General features: G+C 45.6%; 8 non-coding genes across 8 annotated transcripts; 6 read left to right on the plus strand and 2 right to left on the minus strand.

Moving 5' to 3' along the window:
* The first annotated feature begins 2,675 nt into the window (after nucleotides 1-2,675).
* TRNAT-AGU (transfer RNA threonine (anticodon AGU)) lies at nucleotides 2,676-2,749 on the plus strand. Its single transcript has one exon. It is a non-coding gene; the product is annotated as a tRNA-Thr (tRNA).
* A 2,258-nt stretch (nucleotides 2,750-5,007) lies between these two features.
* TRNAV-UAC (transfer RNA valine (anticodon UAC)) lies at nucleotides 5,008-5,080 on the plus strand. Its single transcript has one exon. It is a non-coding gene; the product is annotated as a tRNA-Val (tRNA).
* A 3,230-nt stretch (nucleotides 5,081-8,310) lies between these two features.
* Nucleotides 8,311-8,383, plus strand: TRNAR-ACG (transfer RNA arginine (anticodon ACG)). The gene has a single exon. It is a non-coding gene; the product is annotated as a tRNA-Arg (tRNA).
* A 722-nt stretch (nucleotides 8,384-9,105) lies between these two features.
* TRNAI-GAU (transfer RNA isoleucine (anticodon GAU)) lies at nucleotides 9,106-9,179 on the minus strand. The gene has a single exon. It is a non-coding gene; the product is annotated as a tRNA-Ile (tRNA).
* A 1,092-nt stretch (nucleotides 9,180-10,271) lies between these two features.
* TRNAV-UAC (transfer RNA valine (anticodon UAC)) lies at nucleotides 10,272-10,344 on the plus strand. Its single transcript has one exon. It is a non-coding gene; the product is annotated as a tRNA-Val (tRNA).
* A 546-nt stretch (nucleotides 10,345-10,890) lies between these two features.
* Nucleotides 10,891-10,964, plus strand: TRNAI-AAU (transfer RNA isoleucine (anticodon AAU)). Its single transcript has one exon. It is a non-coding gene; the product is annotated as a tRNA-Ile (tRNA).
* A 2,507-nt stretch (nucleotides 10,965-13,471) lies between these two features.
* TRNAM-CAU (transfer RNA methionine (anticodon CAU)) lies at nucleotides 13,472-13,543 on the plus strand. Its single transcript has one exon. It is a non-coding gene; the product is annotated as a tRNA-Met (tRNA).
* Nucleotides 13,544-14,901: 1,358 nt separating this feature from the next.
* On the minus strand, nucleotides 14,902-14,983 carry TRNAN-AUU (transfer RNA asparagine (anticodon AUU)). Its single transcript has one exon. It is a non-coding gene; the product is annotated as a tRNA-Asn (tRNA).
* Nucleotides 14,984-16,931: the final 1,948 nt, after the last annotated feature.

Consider the following 16,931-nt stretch of genomic DNA (forward strand, 5'->3'; position numbering starts at 1 on the left):
TCCCAATGACCAAAGCTGGAACAGTCTGAACAACAGATAGTGTGGTTTTGGATTATAATCCAAAGTATAAAATACATATTCATGAGTCCATACTGATATAAATAAATCAGTCAATGAATACAGGAGAAGGGAAACATTTTCCTTACAGAAGAATTCCAACTAGTATAAGTAAATATTCCCCCCACTGCCCCAGCAGATGAATCTTAATCCCCTCCCTTCCGGAATATGGGCCATACTGAGTGACTAACTTCTAAATAGTAGAGTCGGAAGTAGGAAAAAAAATAGGAACTTCACAAGGGAGAAAAATGGCAAACACTACCTTAAAAATGATCAAGGTTGGCATCACCAATGGTAAGCTATGCTCCTATCATATAACATCTGATATGATGCCATGGGACAAGTACTCTAACTTTGTGGTCTCCCACAAAAACCTATAACCCCAAACCGATCATGCAAAAAATATCAGACAAACCCAGACTGGAAAACAGTCAAGTATGCTACAGAAATACTTCATCAACACTGAGAAACTGCCACAGACTAGAGGAGGCTGAATACAATGTAGGATCCTGGAAACAAAAGGGACACTAGTGTAAAAACTGGTGTGATATAGTCAAAGTCAGGAGTTTAGTTATTAGTAAAGTACCCACACTGGCTTCTTAGTTTAAACAAAGGTACCATGATAATGGAAGAAGCTAATATTAAGGGAAACTAGGTAATGGGTATAAGGCAATTCTCTGCATTGTCTTTGCAACTTTTCTAAAATTATTCCAAAATAAAAATTTAATTTTAAAAATTACAATAAGAAACATGTCTCTTTGCCACCACTGAAATCAGTGTTGAGGCAAACGCCTGGTTGACAGTAGTTCCGTGACAGGTAGTTGTTCAAAGCTGAAGGAATGTGATATTGATGTCTTATTTTGGTGAGGGACATGGCAGAGATATTTATTTGGTTATCTGTGCTAGATGATGTATACTTGTCCTGCCAGATACTCTCCTAGAGTCCCATTCGCACGCTGAAATGCAAACCAGACCAATGAGATTTGTCTTTAGCGAGTAAAAGACATCTGAAATGGAGCCATCTGGTTTATGTTGAACTTGAAGTTCGGTGGGTTTCTCTCACAAAGTTTCACATCACACCCAAAGGGTTTTCTTTCCTATCTTGGGCCTAAAATATTTCCATCTGGGCCAATAAACATCTGAACTCCTGCCCCACAAAACTGGGTTTATCTATCACACCAAGGTCCCATTATAGAATCCAAGTTTTTCAGAAAGAACAGTGGCCAGTTCAATGTTCTTTGGTGGGTTCTTCACAGAGCTCAGACTTCTCCCAGGTAGTATTAATCACGCCTTCTTTTTTGTTCTTAAAGACTTCATAGATTACTTTAATGCTGGATGGATTTGTGTGTGTGTGTGTGTGTGTGTGTGTGTGTGTGTGTGTGTGTGTGTGTGCTTTTTTAAGTTTTAGGCATCTCTGATGTGCATAAATGCAGGTGGTTCCTAATTTAACTTAGTCTTCCCATTAATACACATAATACCTGATACTTAAAATACAATAGGAGAGGTGTATTGCATTGGGCAGAAAATTTTAAATCTTACAGATTTGATTACAACGAAGGAGTTCTTCAAATAGAAATGAGTGGAAAGTGTGACCTACCTTTACAGAAGTACTCGAGCAGCTATAGCTGTTGAAATAAGCAACAAAAGGAAACAAATTGCCTGCTATTGCAAGAGATACAGGCAGTTTCCTTACACTATTCTCTATCAGCTCAGGAAGCAATGTTGTGTACCTGGCCTAGCTATAACACACTTGTAAAAGTCTTATAGATTGAGGCTAGTCATAACCTACACTATCTGCCTGCACCCCCCGAAGAATTTGAGTAAATGAAAACAAGAAAAAGAGATTTTACATTATTTTCCCAAGGTCCCAAATATAATGACAGGTTTGGGACAAAGAACCAATGGAGCCTGACATCACAGTTTGTGCTCTTAAGCGCCATTCCAATACTGCCTCTCATTCTCAAAGGAGAGGACAACTCTCTGATATTTATGCACTGATTGTTGATTTCAGGAACTAGGACCAGTTAAGAACTTTACGGACATTTTTAAGTAAGGCATGTCTACCTAAGTTTTATATTGTCTATATCTCTGTGACAAACATCGCTCTTAACATGTATACATTTGCTGAATTCTTACCTTCTTTTTTCCTTTTGCATGCCTTTACCTGCCACATAGCTCCAAAATCAATATTGGGAAGCACGTTTCTCTTTTGTAAGATATCGCTTTTTCACAGTAAGAGTAGCAAATGGTGTGGTGAAGTCCTTCCAAGTGCTCCAGGTCATGTTATGTTTCAAGACCGATAAGCACCATCATTTCCCAATTGCAGATTTGAAACTGAGAAATATCTCCTATAACGAAGTTGTAAAAGCTCCTAGAAGTGAAATGGTTTGGCTACCTACTTCAAGGGTCCAGAGGCTCAGAAAGTTTTTCTTGTCTTGGCACAGCATGTAAACTTCTGTGCATATTTCAGGCGAGAGAAAGTAAAAGAACTTGATAGAAATTCTGAGAAGTAGTCCCGAGACTCTATCATTAATCAAAAATTCTTGAGAAATGCGTTGGTGAAACAGGAAAGTGACATCTCCTTCAAATACTATAAGAATCGGCTTGCTGCTGGAGTTGGCTCCATGGCTTAGTTGGTGAAGGCGCCTGTCTAGTAAACAGGAGATCCTGGGTTCGAATCCCAGTGGGGCCTAAAGGGGCAGTGTTTTAAATACGGCCAACAAAAATTGGAATTAACCGCAGTTGACATGCCTTGAAGTCCTAGGAGGAGATGGGGACAGCATTAATCCCCTTGCTTAAAAAGTAAGTATAATATCAACAACTCTCCCAAGAGCGTTACTTACCCTGTAATCGTGAGAGATGAAGATTAGAATTACCTGGAGTGATTGATTGCTTCTTGGTCTTTCCTTTACCTTTCAGATCAGGTGTCAGACGTTGCCAGTTCGGTTTTGTGTGATCTCTTCGATTATTTTTGCCTCCTAGAACTTTTAACACAACGGAGACGCTTGTTTCTCTTGATTGATTCATTGATGGTCAACCTCTCCCCGCAGATCCCCCCAATTTTGTGCCAGATAGCTTTTTGGCACATTGAATAGCGCCTTAGAGCCATGCTTCTCCAAATTTTGTGAGCATATGAATGACCTGGCATGGTCCATTACAATGAGGGTTTTAGATGACTACATCTGCAGCAGGGCCTGAAAGGCGCCATTTCTACCGTCTCCCAGATGAGTGACGTCAACGCTACTGTCACGTGGACCACACAGTGTGAGGCAAGGCTACTGAATTAGTGATCTAGTTTCGATGGGTGTGCTTCCAAGTTCTGCACTTTCATATGTTTACAGCTATTTTCCACACCCATTACTTAGTCTGGAGTTGCTTTTACTCATTTGCCTTTAATCAAATCTAATCCAAAACCAATAAAAGAACAAGGGAAAAATTCCAGTATAAATTAGAGTAGTGTAAATCAAGTAGTGTTATAACCGTTTCCTCTTTTCTTTTTAGTTTATTTTTCCTGGAGTATAGTTGCTTTACAATGTTGTGTCTGTTTCCGCTGTACAGCAAAGTGAATCAGTTATACGTACACATATATGCCCTCTTTTTTTTAGATTTCCTTCCCGTTTAGGTCGCCACAAGCATTGAGTAGAGTTCCCTGTGCTATGTGGTAGATTCTCCTTAGTTATCTCTTTTATACATAGCCGTGTATATATGTCAATCCCAATCTCCCAATTCATCTCACTCCCCCTTCCCCCCTTGGTATCCATAACTTTGTTCCTTACATCTTTGTCTCTATTTCTGCCTTGCAGATAAGTTCATCTGTGCCAGAAAATGAATGAGCATTTATCTCTGTGGTTTCATTTGGCAATTTTAAAAATAATTCACTGACTTCGTGCAATCTTATTATAATACTCAGTGCATGTGCCCTTTGCTACCTCAGGCTTGCATACTTTTTCAGGACATCTGGTAGGGTCAGGATTGGCCACGTTGGGGGCCACCCATTGACTGCTTCGCAGTAAACTTCCAATCAAAGTGTTGGAGAATAATAAATCATCATTTATGCTGCCAATTCGATATCAGGGAAAAAACGGACTCCAATCTTGCTAGCTGGGAAATACTGTCTCTCTCCTCTGTTTCCTGCAACCTCGTGACCAATCCAAGTTTGAGTTGCTGAGAACAGGAGTTTTCAGATTTGCTCTTGGTCAGACGTGCTGAGGCAGAGCTGTCCTATCACGAATTTCTCACAGAGAATTCGAGGAAAGACCATGGTTTTGCCGCTGAGCACCTTCCTGATCCTTGAGGTAAAAGCTGGGAAGTGGACAAATACAGTGACGAAGGTCAGGTGAAGTGAGGAGAAAAATAAAGTATAGTCTAGTACGTCAGCTGTTGCACAGATTGACGTCGCTCAGAGCACAGGCGTTCCAGGCCAGTGTGAGTGACACTGGATAAGAAGTTGTCTGATGACTCCCGCCTCAACCTACTCGGCACAGAGTCCGGTCCCATGAATTCCCAAACACTACCCCTTTTGTCACTCCCTCCTGGGGCACAGCCCACCCCGCCCCTGCTCAGCAGTCTCCTCCGGACAAGCATGCCCTCTCGGAAGTTTGGGGGTCTTCAGGGCTCTGTGTGTTATGTCCTGGGTCCTACGATGAGCAAGAGAGATGGAAATGAAAGTCACAGGGTACTGTCGGGTAGTTCCTTGTAATCACATGCCCTAGGAGCCTGAGGTTACCCTGCCTGATGTTGGGGAAGGAATTTGGACTCTGCTTTTGAGTTACGTTGGGTTGTGAGTCGTAGAGTTCCTATATTCTGATTTTAACACGCTTTTAAAAAGGAGGGAAAGCAAAGTGAGTGAGTGATAATATACTAAAAGAGAAATACTCAAAATTACTGGACTTGGGGAGCACCAAGGAAATGCCGTTTTATTGGACTTGTAAAACCCGACGTTCGTGTGACGTTTCCGTGGTGCAGCGGTCAGCACGTTCGCCTTACACGCGAAAGGTCCCCGGTTCGAGACCGGGCGGAAACAGTGCCCTGCCCAGGCTTTTGCCACTTTACCCACAAGTACAACTACTACCTTGCTGCCCTCTCTAAGGTGCCCGACCTCAAAACAAAGGGTTTCCAACCTATCCTCACAGCAGCAGTGCTCAGGCCTACATCTTGTTAAAGTACTTACTGCATTTTAACATTTCTGTAGGTTCCTCGGACTCCAACACCTTTTACAATGTGCGAATTATGAGTATGTCCTGCCAGTCTGTGCCTAGTGTTTTTCTCTCCGAATGGACTTTTGAGGAAAAACGTGTTCAGTTTTTGTTGTTGTTTTTTTGGGGGGGTGGTGGTGGTGGTGGTGGTACAGTGTAGCAATCTTTCTTGTATGCTTAGTGCTTATTATGTCCTGTCTGACATATAGTTGCTCATCTCAAAGGCATGGAGTATTTTGCTAAATTTTCTTCAACAGACTTTACTGCTTTCACTTTCACTGTATAGGCAAATGATTTGAAATGCAAGCAAATGGCCAGGAAGCTGCTGAGGTACGCTTACCGCAATTAGAAATGAATAAGTGAATGAATGCCATCAGACAAACAAGGATGTAAATCAAACAAACGAAAAACAAAAGGTGATGTTTCCAGATGTCTTCCATCTCTGGCAGTTTCTTTTTTTCCTTTCCAGAAATATTTTCAAAAAACCTTCAATATAAAATTTGTGTGTGGAGAAGGTGGAAAGCAATGGAGGAGGGGGTGGAGGAAATGAATCAGAAACGTTTCCCGTCCCCAGAAAGTACACGGAGATCTTGTGTCCGGCAGAGGCCGTTGCTTAACCTCACTGTCCTTTCCTTTTTCTCCTAGTTCCCGGGGTCCGCGTTCGTACCCCCGTCAATATCCTCGGGGACTCGGTCTGCAGTCCGCCTTGATCCGGATCTCTCTGCTCAGGTGTTTCCACAACGCGGTCAAGGCCAAGCCGCCCCTTCTCCGGAAGCGCAGGCTGCGCGCCGGGATCCGTAGGCCGACTCGCCTCAGCCACCTAGGCTTGCCTGGGAGGGGTGGCCGCTCGCTGCCACGAGTTGTCCTTTGGGCGCAGAGACCTGTCGCTTACGTGGATTCAAAAGGCAGTTGCCTTTAGGCACAGAACAGTCCCGGCCGGGCTCGGAAAGGGGTTAGGGTGGGTTTACCGGCGTGTGTGTTTAGAGACAAGTCTGTGGGACAGACGTACGCGGAATGGGGCGCGGGGGCCCTCGCAGGCAGGGTATCGAGGCCGGCAGGGGCTCTTCTCGGACACTTCAGGGGCTCGGCATCCCGCTCAACTCAAGGTGCGTGCCCGGCGGGCGGAGATGGTCCGCGTTGCCACCAGGAAGCCCGCCTCTTCCCGCAGTCAGGACCATGAACAGCGCACTCTGGATTTGCCGGGCTGTGTGAGGGATTTCTCAGAAGAGAGGAAGGACAGGGGGAAATGTTCTGATATAGTATATTGAGCTGGTGGTGTGTGAGTTTTAGGCACCGATTTTTTTTATTTACAAAAACACATGAAGTACCGCATACAGTCTTTCTACTTGATGGTTATGGGAGAAATGTTCACATATTGAGGTGTGGGGAAGTCATTATGGCTTACATATGACTTAACTAAAACTTAACCCTGACTAGAGCAGCCTGTTTTGCGACCTTTTAAACATACCTTTTACATCTGCTTTAACCATTAAAAAACAAAACAAAACAAAACAAAACATACCGTTACATCTGCTTTAACCATTTAACTTCTACCATTACCAGAAGTAAAAATGTCTGTTTTAAAGATGAAGATTAAACGCCTCCCTTCCTGGGACGCCAGCGCCAGTAGTACATCCTCTCTACAGGGACCCTGGCTTGTCCCTCGTGGACTAAGGGGAGTCACATGATCTGAATGCCTGGGAGTTTTCTCAAATGTTTGGGGGAACTTCAGCTGGCTTTTGCTTAGATTAGGTCAGACTAGATCTCAGATTCTGTGAACTTTGAGAGGACAAAAGTATGACAGACAGAAAGCAGTGCTTCTAAAAGAGTTGCCTATCACCTAAACATCTGATGGCTGTTTTATTACGTGGCCCTGAAGATGATGGCCTGAAATCCTCTCCGTGGCCACTCCTATGTCTTCAGCTTCGTTTTGTACCTCACTGCCCCCTCTCTCCCAACCAGCAGCCCTTTGTCCTACCTGCCAGCAGTCCCTCTTGTTTCCCAGGGATGGGTGCACATATCATTCGTTCTACCCCCAATACTTCTCTATACCTAGTGGACATCTCCTCAACCTTGAAACTTGACCTCCACCATTACTTCTTCAGACAAAACTTTCTAAGTAAATCTTCACATTTCTGTTAGCACTGTACACCTCTCTTTTATTGCAAAAGCCAGTTAGGTGAAAGATGGCAAAGCTGGGATGAGAACGCGTTGCACTCTGGACTCCAAGTTTGTGCCGTCAAGAACATTGCCATACCGTGTCTCTCTCTCAACATCCAAGGTCCTTCTCTCGAGGCAGTTGTACATTTTGAGGCATCTCTTTTGCCCAATTTGAAAACTAAAATAAACATACAACCCAATTGTCTAAAAAGAGCATGTCTGTCTGTTTGAAATGTATGTGGTATTAAATCAGTTCCTAAATTCCCACATTCTATGTCAAATTTGATTTCTGGAATGTGTGTACCTTTACTGAATGAATGAATTGTTGCCTCTTTTTGCCTTTACCGTTGACTTTTGCATGCTTTTATCCGATGCATGGTTTATCACAGAATCTGCCCATGATTCTCCCTCTTAGCGAGGCTTACTCTTTTAACAGTAAGAGGAAAAGATGTGATTCTTACAGCCGAACGCACTTCCAAACCAAATAAATGTGCACTATTTTATAACGCTTAATTAAAGAGAATACAGGGCAGTCATTAGTCATCCGCGCACACATCATCAGGGTCCAATAGAAGTACATCAGAATATATGACGCGGGTGGAAGCATGGCAGATTAACAGATTGATTGCAAAAATTTGCAAAGAGCACTCGCAGGCGAAAACTTGCTTTCAGGGAATGACATTCTTGCTATCACGTATGGAATGTTCTAAGGGTTACAATTCTTATGATTTTAAATATAGAAATTGAAAACAACGTTGTATTATATACACTCACCGCGAATTCCATGAATCTGTCGGAGTCAACGGTTTTGCGCTTATTTCTATCCTCATTCCGGAACCAACGACTTCGGAGGTTTCATTTCATTAAATAGGCATGCCTAAGGCCCGGTTTCGCGCGGGGGCCAGTGGCGCAATGGATAACGCGTCTGACTACGGATCAGAAGAGTCTAGGTTCGACTCCTGGCTGGCTCGGAACCCTTTTGACACCCGATCGCCTTGCAATTGACATACGCCGACCAATTCTTCAAACTTTCTCGAATCGCAATGACGTGCTGGGAAAAGCTCCCTCACCTTCCTTCTTGTTGCCGCACAGGGCAATCGATCCCGCCTCTTGCGCCACTCGGAAGGACCCTTCAAAGGCCATCACAGGAACGTTCACAATCTACCGTTTTCTGGTTTCAATCTCATACCGCAAATATGGAGAAAGGTTCAATCTCACACGGCAAATATGGAGAAAGGATCACACAGAGACACCTATTCACAGATTCAAATCAAAGAGGCTTTAAGAAAAAAGAAGAGGAGGAGGAAGAACAAGAAGAAAGAATCAGTGTGGATCTACGAGTGTCTTCACCAATATTAGCCTCACTGGGTTACCCCTCAACCCCTTCCGAATAGAGAGACAAGAGGCTTTGACTGAGGCAATGGTAAATCCAGAAAGGCCGGGCTTGTGCGGACCGGATATAGGAGCTGGTCCTGACCACCACGCACTCAAGATTCCAGGACGCAGCTTGCTTCCCAGCACCGCGACTTCCAGAAGAGCGCTGCTTCGACAGTTCCAAAATACGGGGGCGCAAGGGGGGGTAACGTGAGTGACGTGTTGATTTTCTTTTTCTTTTTTTTCTTTAAGTAACCTGTGCCTTCCGCGTCTCGGAGACGTGTAACCACCTTGGGTGATAAGGAGTAAAAGCGACCCGTGGCCCGTACGGGGATCGAGCCCGCGACCTTAGCGTTATCAGCTCCACGCTCTAACCAACTGAGCTAACCGGCCGCGACACTACGCGCCTTTTCACTTAAAACTTTTAACTACCATTTCCCGCAGTACCTCTTCGGGCAAAGACAAACGTTTACTTTTCACGGTCCTCGGACACCTAGCTGCTCCGTGTGTAACCCACCAAAGATCTGCTGTGCCCTCTACACAGAAAGCCAAACCTTTGCCCAAAAGGAAGCCTTGGGTTGCACGGCGCCGAGCAAGGGACGGCGAGACAAGTCTCACGTCCACTCCGCCTTCGTCTTTGAGATACGGCTGTTTTTAAAGGGGAACAACAAAGAAGCTGCCATTGACCACCGACTTCTGACATTTCGGAATCATTGCTTCAGGAGTCAGGATGTTTCCGGTTTACCGTTCTCTGGCCAGGTGGTCCACGGCTCGGGGATCTCTTAGCTCAACTTGCCCTGCAGAAACAAACTGACTTTGGACGTTAGTGATGATATCTGTAACAGCAATTTTACTACATTAACGATGTTATCAACAACAGCAGTTTTAGTCTGACTCTGGTTGAGTAGTGCTCAGTTGGCACAGAATTGAGGTCAGAGGGGACAAGAAAGGACGGCCTGGCAGACCAGTGGGCACTTCCCCCTCTCCGTCCCTCGGTTTCTGTCGGTCAAACACTGCCCCTGCACAGAATGGGCAGCTGCCAGAGTTCAAGGGCACCGAATCCCGGTGACTTTTCTGCGATCACGTTCTGGCACCTAAGAGATGGTGATCACAGAACTTCCTAAGGTCACGTAACCCACATAGGACAAAATCGAGCAATTTCCAGAAATCTGCTGTACCCGGACGCTGCCTAAAATGTCCGTCCTGCCTTTGGAAAGGAATCCTTCGCTTAAGGGTAGTATTTGCCTGGTGTGACTCCTTGACTTTAGTATTATTGGTTTTAATACAAAAGCGCAGTAACCCCGATCATTTCCTGGAAGAGAGAAGCAATTCAACGTGGCCGAACCTGGGCTAGCCAGAAAGTCTCTTCTCTCTTAGACACACCGGCGGGGGCATGGGGGATGGGGGGTGGAGCAGAGGCAGAGGCTTGGGGGGGGGGGGGTGGGGGGTTGGGGGGGGTAATAAGCACAAGTAGGGGGAAGCGTAGTTTCCGTGGTGTAGTGGTTATCACTTCCGTCTTACACGCGAAAGGCACCCGGTGCGAAACCGGGCGGAAACATCTCACCTCTCCGGAGTTTGCTTTTTGAAGCATCCTCCTGAACCTCTCAGGAACCTTCCGAGTAAACCAGGTAGGTGAGGCGGCTCCCGAACGCCGACCAAGTCTCACCCGGAAACCTGGGGGACTCCGCGAGCATCGACAATCGGACCCGTCGGGATATCCTTCAGGCACCATATTCCATCTTGTATGACAGAGCCTGCACTCACTCCTAGTTCAGGGGCTGACTGCCAGCCATTTACACACCAGCACATACTTCCATGGATTCCCCCCGGCCGTTGGCCGCAGCTTCCTCCAGAAACGTCGGCTTCCTCTTTCACGTCCAGGAGTACGACTGAAAACCAGTGTGCCTTCTTTCCGTTTGGTTTTCTTTCAGGAGACGGCGTCTCATTCTGTTTATTTTGGGCGGAAAGCAACAACCACCACCAAATTCTCCTGAGAGAAGCTACACTTGGAACTTAACCTTTTAAAGAGGTTGGGGGGTGGGGGCGGGGAAGGGGAGAGGGCGCAAAAGCAACGAAAGAGGAGAATAAGGGCTTCGTGCTCGCGGGCCGGTTAGCTCAGTTGGTTAGAGCGTGGTGCTAATAACGCCAAGGTCGCGGGTTCGATCCCCGTACTGGCCACTCCTTTCGGTCCCCTCCGCCGGCACCGTCAGCTCCCCACCTCCCTTGGGAGGTAAAGGTGCTTCTTAACCTACACACACCCGCGAAGAGGGTAGAGTCCTCTCTATGATAACATGTTCTAAGGCCACCATCCCTCGCGTACCTTTTATCCACTCCTTACCCAACAGTTCGGCTACTCGGCCTACTACAACTTCAACATTCTTCCCAGCAGGCAGTGTTCTCTTTCCTCCGGGACCAGTGGCTGAGGACAGAGAGACGTGCGGGGCCAGAGGACACAAGGGTGGGAGCTCGCCCTAACACGAAAAATGGGCGGGAAAAAGTGGAAAAGATTACTGGCAACCTTTTGTTACCAGCTGATTCGCTTTTCAATTCTCTTTCCAAAGTAGTTGCGCAATCAACGTCCTTTCTCAAATCCTCAAGAGATACAAAGTAAGTAGGCGTTCTTCAAAGGTCGTTCTTTCCACGTCTCTGACGACTCTTTCAGAGGAACTGACAGCCGAGATTGCCCCGTGAGGAAGGACCACGCCAGGTGGACTGGGTCAGGATACTTCCCCTTCCCTCCATGTCAGCAGCTCTTTGAACACTTTGAGCAAGAAACACAAAACACAGACTTTTCTTTTCTTTCTTTTCTTTTCTTTTCTTTTTTTTTTTCCTTTTCTTTTCTTAAGGACAGGAATCGAATCTGGATTCCTTAGACAGACGTGCATCTCATACCGTTGCTTCTGACTTGAAAGGACAGTTCAGTATTATGGTAACTTCTCTGATCTTTGTGGGAAGTCCTTCCCCAGACTTGTACAGTTTCCCTACCTGCGTGCGCTGACCAGTGCTAAGCTCCACGTGGAGTGCTTTCTGGAGGTTTCTCTTCTCGCGGCTCTCTCCTTTCCGGTACTCTGTCCTGCCAGCTTTAGCTGCCTTGGTCTCCTGGACTATCCGCCCCGTCACTTCAACTCAGGGAGTTCACCAGCCTCCGCCTGGGTTCCTGTTCCACGCACTGGGGCCTGGAAACTCTCTCAAGGCTGCAATCCTAGATCTCACTTCATTCCCAGAAAAATCGCTCATTCCTGTCTTTCTGTCAGGGAGTACCATCCTTCTTTGCCTGATGTTTGGTGTCTTGAAAACTGTTTCGTCTATTTTGTCAGGTTTTGCTTCTTTCAAGCAGGAGGGTGTATCTGATCCTTGAGATTTCTTCTTAACTGGAAACAGGACTTTCTGCCCTTTGGAAGACGAAGGGGGAAAGCTGAGGCCTCTTCGGTGTGTGCTGCGGGTTGCAGGCTCCGAGTGAGCAGAGGCGGGCGGGCTGCTTAGTGCAGCGGCCTGTCTCAGGGCAGTTGGCATTGCCTTCCTGGGAAACGTGGGGCCTCATGTTGCGTGTGGCAAGCAGTGTGCACAGGTATTGCACTGGGGCTCCAGGCTGCAGCTGGGCCAACCTGTCTGGAGGGCTCGGGCTACAGGCCTCAGCGCCCGTCAGATGGTCTCCTCTGGTGTGTGAGTGTGATGTGTGTGTGTGTGTTGGGGAGCGGGGGTGGGGTGGGGGTGGGGTTTGGGCCAGGGCTGTCTGCGGGAGAGGAGGGCTCTTGTGTGAGAGCAGTGTTGAGTCCAGGAGTGCTGAGGGGCCGATGCCGCCGAAACGGGCATTCGGATCTCTGTCCGGCTGGCAGGCTGAAGGTGGGAGTTTTCTGATGAGGGGGTGGGAGCCTTGGAGGGCGTGGGATCCGGGCTCTCTTTCCTTATCGCCGCCCTGCTGTCGCCCGCGGGGCATCGGAACACCTACGTGCTCCGTCAGTGCCTCACCGTGCGTGGGTGAATTCCGGTCGTCCTCTTGGTGGCCTGGCGATGACTGCCACTTAGCACAGCCTCAGAGGCTGAGATTGGATGAATCAGTGGGGCCCGCCCAGCACCTGAGTCCACCGGAATGACCCCGCTCCGTCCTTCCTTCCCTTGCTGCCTCTAGTACCCTTTCTCTCTGTCTCCCCACACACACCCCCGTCTCTCCTTTCCATTAGGTTACTACTTCTCTGTGGTACCCTTTTCCCAATCCTTCACTGAAGTATATTTTTAAATGAAAAGAGTTTATGTGTAGTTTGAGCTGATAAACTTTACCGATGTATCCTACTCCCATGTGACCACCACCCAGATGGAGACTGAGAACATTCCCATTAGTCCAGAAAATCGCCTTATGCCCCCTTACCAGCCAAGATTGCATCCTGCAAGCTAATCGCTGTCTGATTTCTAGCCCCAGGCAGTTTGCCTGCTCTTGAACTTCATAGAAGTGGAATCATATAGCATATCCTATTGTGAGGCATTTTGGGGGTCCAGCATGATATTTCTGAGAGTGATCTGAGTCCTTACACGTGCAATAAGTCACAGAACTTTGTTCCTCTTATTGCTGGGAAGTTTATTCTTTCGATTTTATAAACAAACCAAAATTTATCTGTATATACAAGGACACATGACATAGCGCATGATGTTCATAGTGGGAAAAAAGTCGCTCAGGGCGACGGCCTGTCAGCAGAGTGGCGCAGCGGGAGCGTGCTGGGCCCATAACCCAGAGGTCGATGGATCGAAACCATCCTCTGCTAAGCTTCCTTCTTCTAACGCCCAGTTCTTTTCTCCTGGATCGCAGGCACAACATAGCGAGAAGAAATTTCGTCAACTTACGCATGCACCTTCTTCTTCGACCACCTCTAGAATCCATTGCCACCCCCTACCTAACCACTGTAAACCAGTTAGCGTTTTCCTTTCCCCTCCTTTTCCTTTCCTTTCCTTTTCTTTTCTTCTTTTTTCTTTTGCCAGTTGGGGGTGGGGGACGGGGGTGGGGAACATAATCCACCCTCCTCACTCATTTCAAAAGAGAGGCGAATCTCTAGCCCTTCTCACTCGAGAATAGTTTAAAAATTTACCGTTCATTTCCAATGGACCAGTATCATTTCTTCCAGAAAATAAAATACACACTTCACTCCAGTTAGGGTTTTATATTTTCTTTACACTCGAAAGAAAAACATTTTTTCTTGATTTCTGCCCGATGACTATGTTGCATTTTTACTTGGGCTCGAGCCTCCTACCCTTTGTCGCCTCTTTTTTCGCTCCTACGCATGATTTATCAAATTTAGATCAAGTTAATGCGAAAGTTCTGTGAATCCTTTTTGAAAGCAATACATGTTGCAATTACCATGAAGACGCCATTCGTGTGCACTCTGTGGGAAAAACAGAAGCAAAGGAGTTAAATGGGAAATGGCAGGAGAAAATGAAATGAATGTGTTAAAATAAAAACATCTGTGCATCACTATCTAACTGTCAAGCTCAGGGGGGAAAACACACACACATGGAAGTCTTAGGAAAAAAAAAAATTTCCGTTTTCTGAGGAAAACTTTTTAGTGAAAGTACTCTTTAATGAGTCCTTACATCATGACAAGGAAGTATAAATTCCTCCAAACAGGAAGCACCCTAAATAATGAGAATTTTAAAAAATCAAATGGAAAAATCGAAATAAGCTGAAGATGGGGATAGAGGGACCTGTTCTCTTCCTTTACTTGTTGCTTTGAAGGTGTTCTTATTTGGACGTCCACTAAACCAACACTCTTCCACTTATTTTGCCTGCTTACCCTCTGAATTGTTCAGAGGAGGGAATAGCCAGGTTCTGACCAAAACTCTGGGTCCTTTGGCTCTGCAACTTGTGCCACCATGTGATGGAAGGGAGGGTTTACGCCTTCAAGACACCTTTCCTATGGGTCCCCAAGAGGTCGAGGCCACATCACTTCCATGTGTGAGATGTGATGAGATAAGCAGTAAATCAACGCTCTAAGAGTAGAGAGCAATTGCACTCAGCCAGCCAAGCAAGAACACTCGAGTATCTGGGAAGGATGTGTGCAATGCTCAATTCTTTTGTCAAGATAGAAGATAAAAGAGCAAACGGCACAGTCCCCAACCCTGGAAAAGTCGACGAGAATGGAATTCGAACCCATGCGTGCAGACCACAATGGATTAATAGTTCATCACTTTAACCACTCAGCCACCTCGTCCCCCGTTAAGAAAATGTTTATGAATTCTCTTTAAAAGTCTTGCTTTTGGCAAAGTCTTACCTTTTCATCTTTCTGTACAGTACCATTCTTCAAAGTGCAGTCATTTTAAGAGAATTTTCACACAGAACCAGTTCTTTCCTCCTTCCTCCTGGGAGCCTTTCACACTTTGATAATCTTTTAACCTGCTCGTGTCTCCAGCCTTAATTGTCATCCTTCCTCAGTACTCGCATTGCCTTCCAGTCAAGATAAAATTTTTTCTATTCTCCCCAAGCTCCCTAATCTTCTCATTCTTCACCGGCAACACTCTCGTCCCCACCTCTGCCCTCACTTCACCTGTCTTCATTCTCTACACGTTCCTCAGATCTCAGTTTGGGCCTTACAGCTCTCCTCCCCGTCTCCCTCCTCTCCCCCTTCCCTTCCTCTTCCCCCCGCCCCTCATCCTCCGTCGAAAAGCCCTTCTTACTGAGCTTTTACAGTTGAAAAAATTTCGAGAATATGTTTTCTCTCAAAACATATTCTTATTCCGTTTCTGCCACAGAATTTTATCCTAATACTATGTATTTTTATGCTCAATTACCCAATCATGCCACTATGCAACGGAAAGTATTTATTTACATTAACTGGAATCTAAATTTCAGTTATTTCCAGTGACTATAAATCTGTGTTTAAGTGTTTTTTCTTTTTCTGACTTGAATTACCTTCACGTTTAGTAAGAGCATTCAGTAAAAATATTAATAGCTAATTTTGATAAGGAAGTTGTTACATATGTAAAGTAGAATTGTATTGGTAAGACATTTTTTAGTGAAAGGGCAGGGAATATTTTCTCCCATCAATTCATGCGTTTGTGGATGAAAATTTCTTATGGCTGGAATAAGAAGAATTAGGTGAAAATTAGCAAAAATACCATTTGTTTTGAATAAGTGTGTGGCTTACAAAAGGTGCTTTTATGATTATTTAAGGTGCATTATTCAAAGTAGAATCTTCAATACATTTCCACTGTTCATCTAAATTTAACAAACGGTGGCAATAAGTAGGAGTGATAGTGAGCAGGGGTCTAGTAACTACATAAAAATTATTTTTACAAAATATGGATTTCTATTTGACAGAGTCAAGGAGAATAATTTTTTTACGAGTCTGAATAAGTGTAAAAATATTAAAGCACTAACTTTCTGTGATATATATGTATGTTCCCTTTTGTTAAAACTGTAGTGTTCGTAGTTGGAAGTAGAGGAAGAATTTGTCACTTTCTCCTCTGTGAAATTGTATAAAATACACAAAGGATACGCAGCCTTGTGTCTTGCTTACAGGTGAGACTTTGGAGACACCAATATTCCCATTTGTTTTTCGTCAACAGGGAATAATTTTACCCCTGAAGTAACGTGCCACAGTAAAATGTTGTATAAAAAGTAATAGAATGGCATGATTTGCAAGGGAATGTGAAAGTAGAATCCGTTCACATCCATCGGGAGCCAGCGCGCGATCAGGAAGATACATTTTAGGAAAATGTTTCACTGTCTCCTACTGGATCTGGCCATCTCCAGAGTAGCAACGCTGTAGTTGAGTTGCTCTGGGGTACAGTGCTCTCGCTTTTTCCATCTTCCTTAAACACTAGAGCTGAGTTTTCCTGTTCACATTTCTTTTCTCCTCGCCTCTTCCATCCCGGGCTCTCTCCAAAACTAAACGACCCCAGCAATTCCTAGGACGACCACTCTTTTTGAACAGGCAGAAGAGGGGCCGAGCTCTGGGCCAGACCAGGAACTGCAGAGAAAGCCGAGGAGCAGCGCGCCCAGCAAAGTCCTCAGGGAACCCTCGCTAGGAAATGTCGGGGTCGCGTGAAGTAAACTCCGCCGTCAACAGGGACGAAGTCTATAATTCAGTTCATTTGCCCGCTTTTCCAGAACAGGCAAAGTTCCAGGTGCAAACGCCAAAAGCGGCGCGTGCAGCATTC

Source organism: Lipotes vexillifer, unplaced genomic scaffold (assembly GCF_000442215.2).
Source record: "Lipotes vexillifer unplaced genomic scaffold, Lipotes_vexillifer_v1.1 scaffold9124, whole genome shotgun sequence".
Taxonomy (NCBI): Eukaryota; Metazoa; Chordata; class Mammalia; order Artiodactyla; family Lipotidae; genus Lipotes; species Lipotes vexillifer.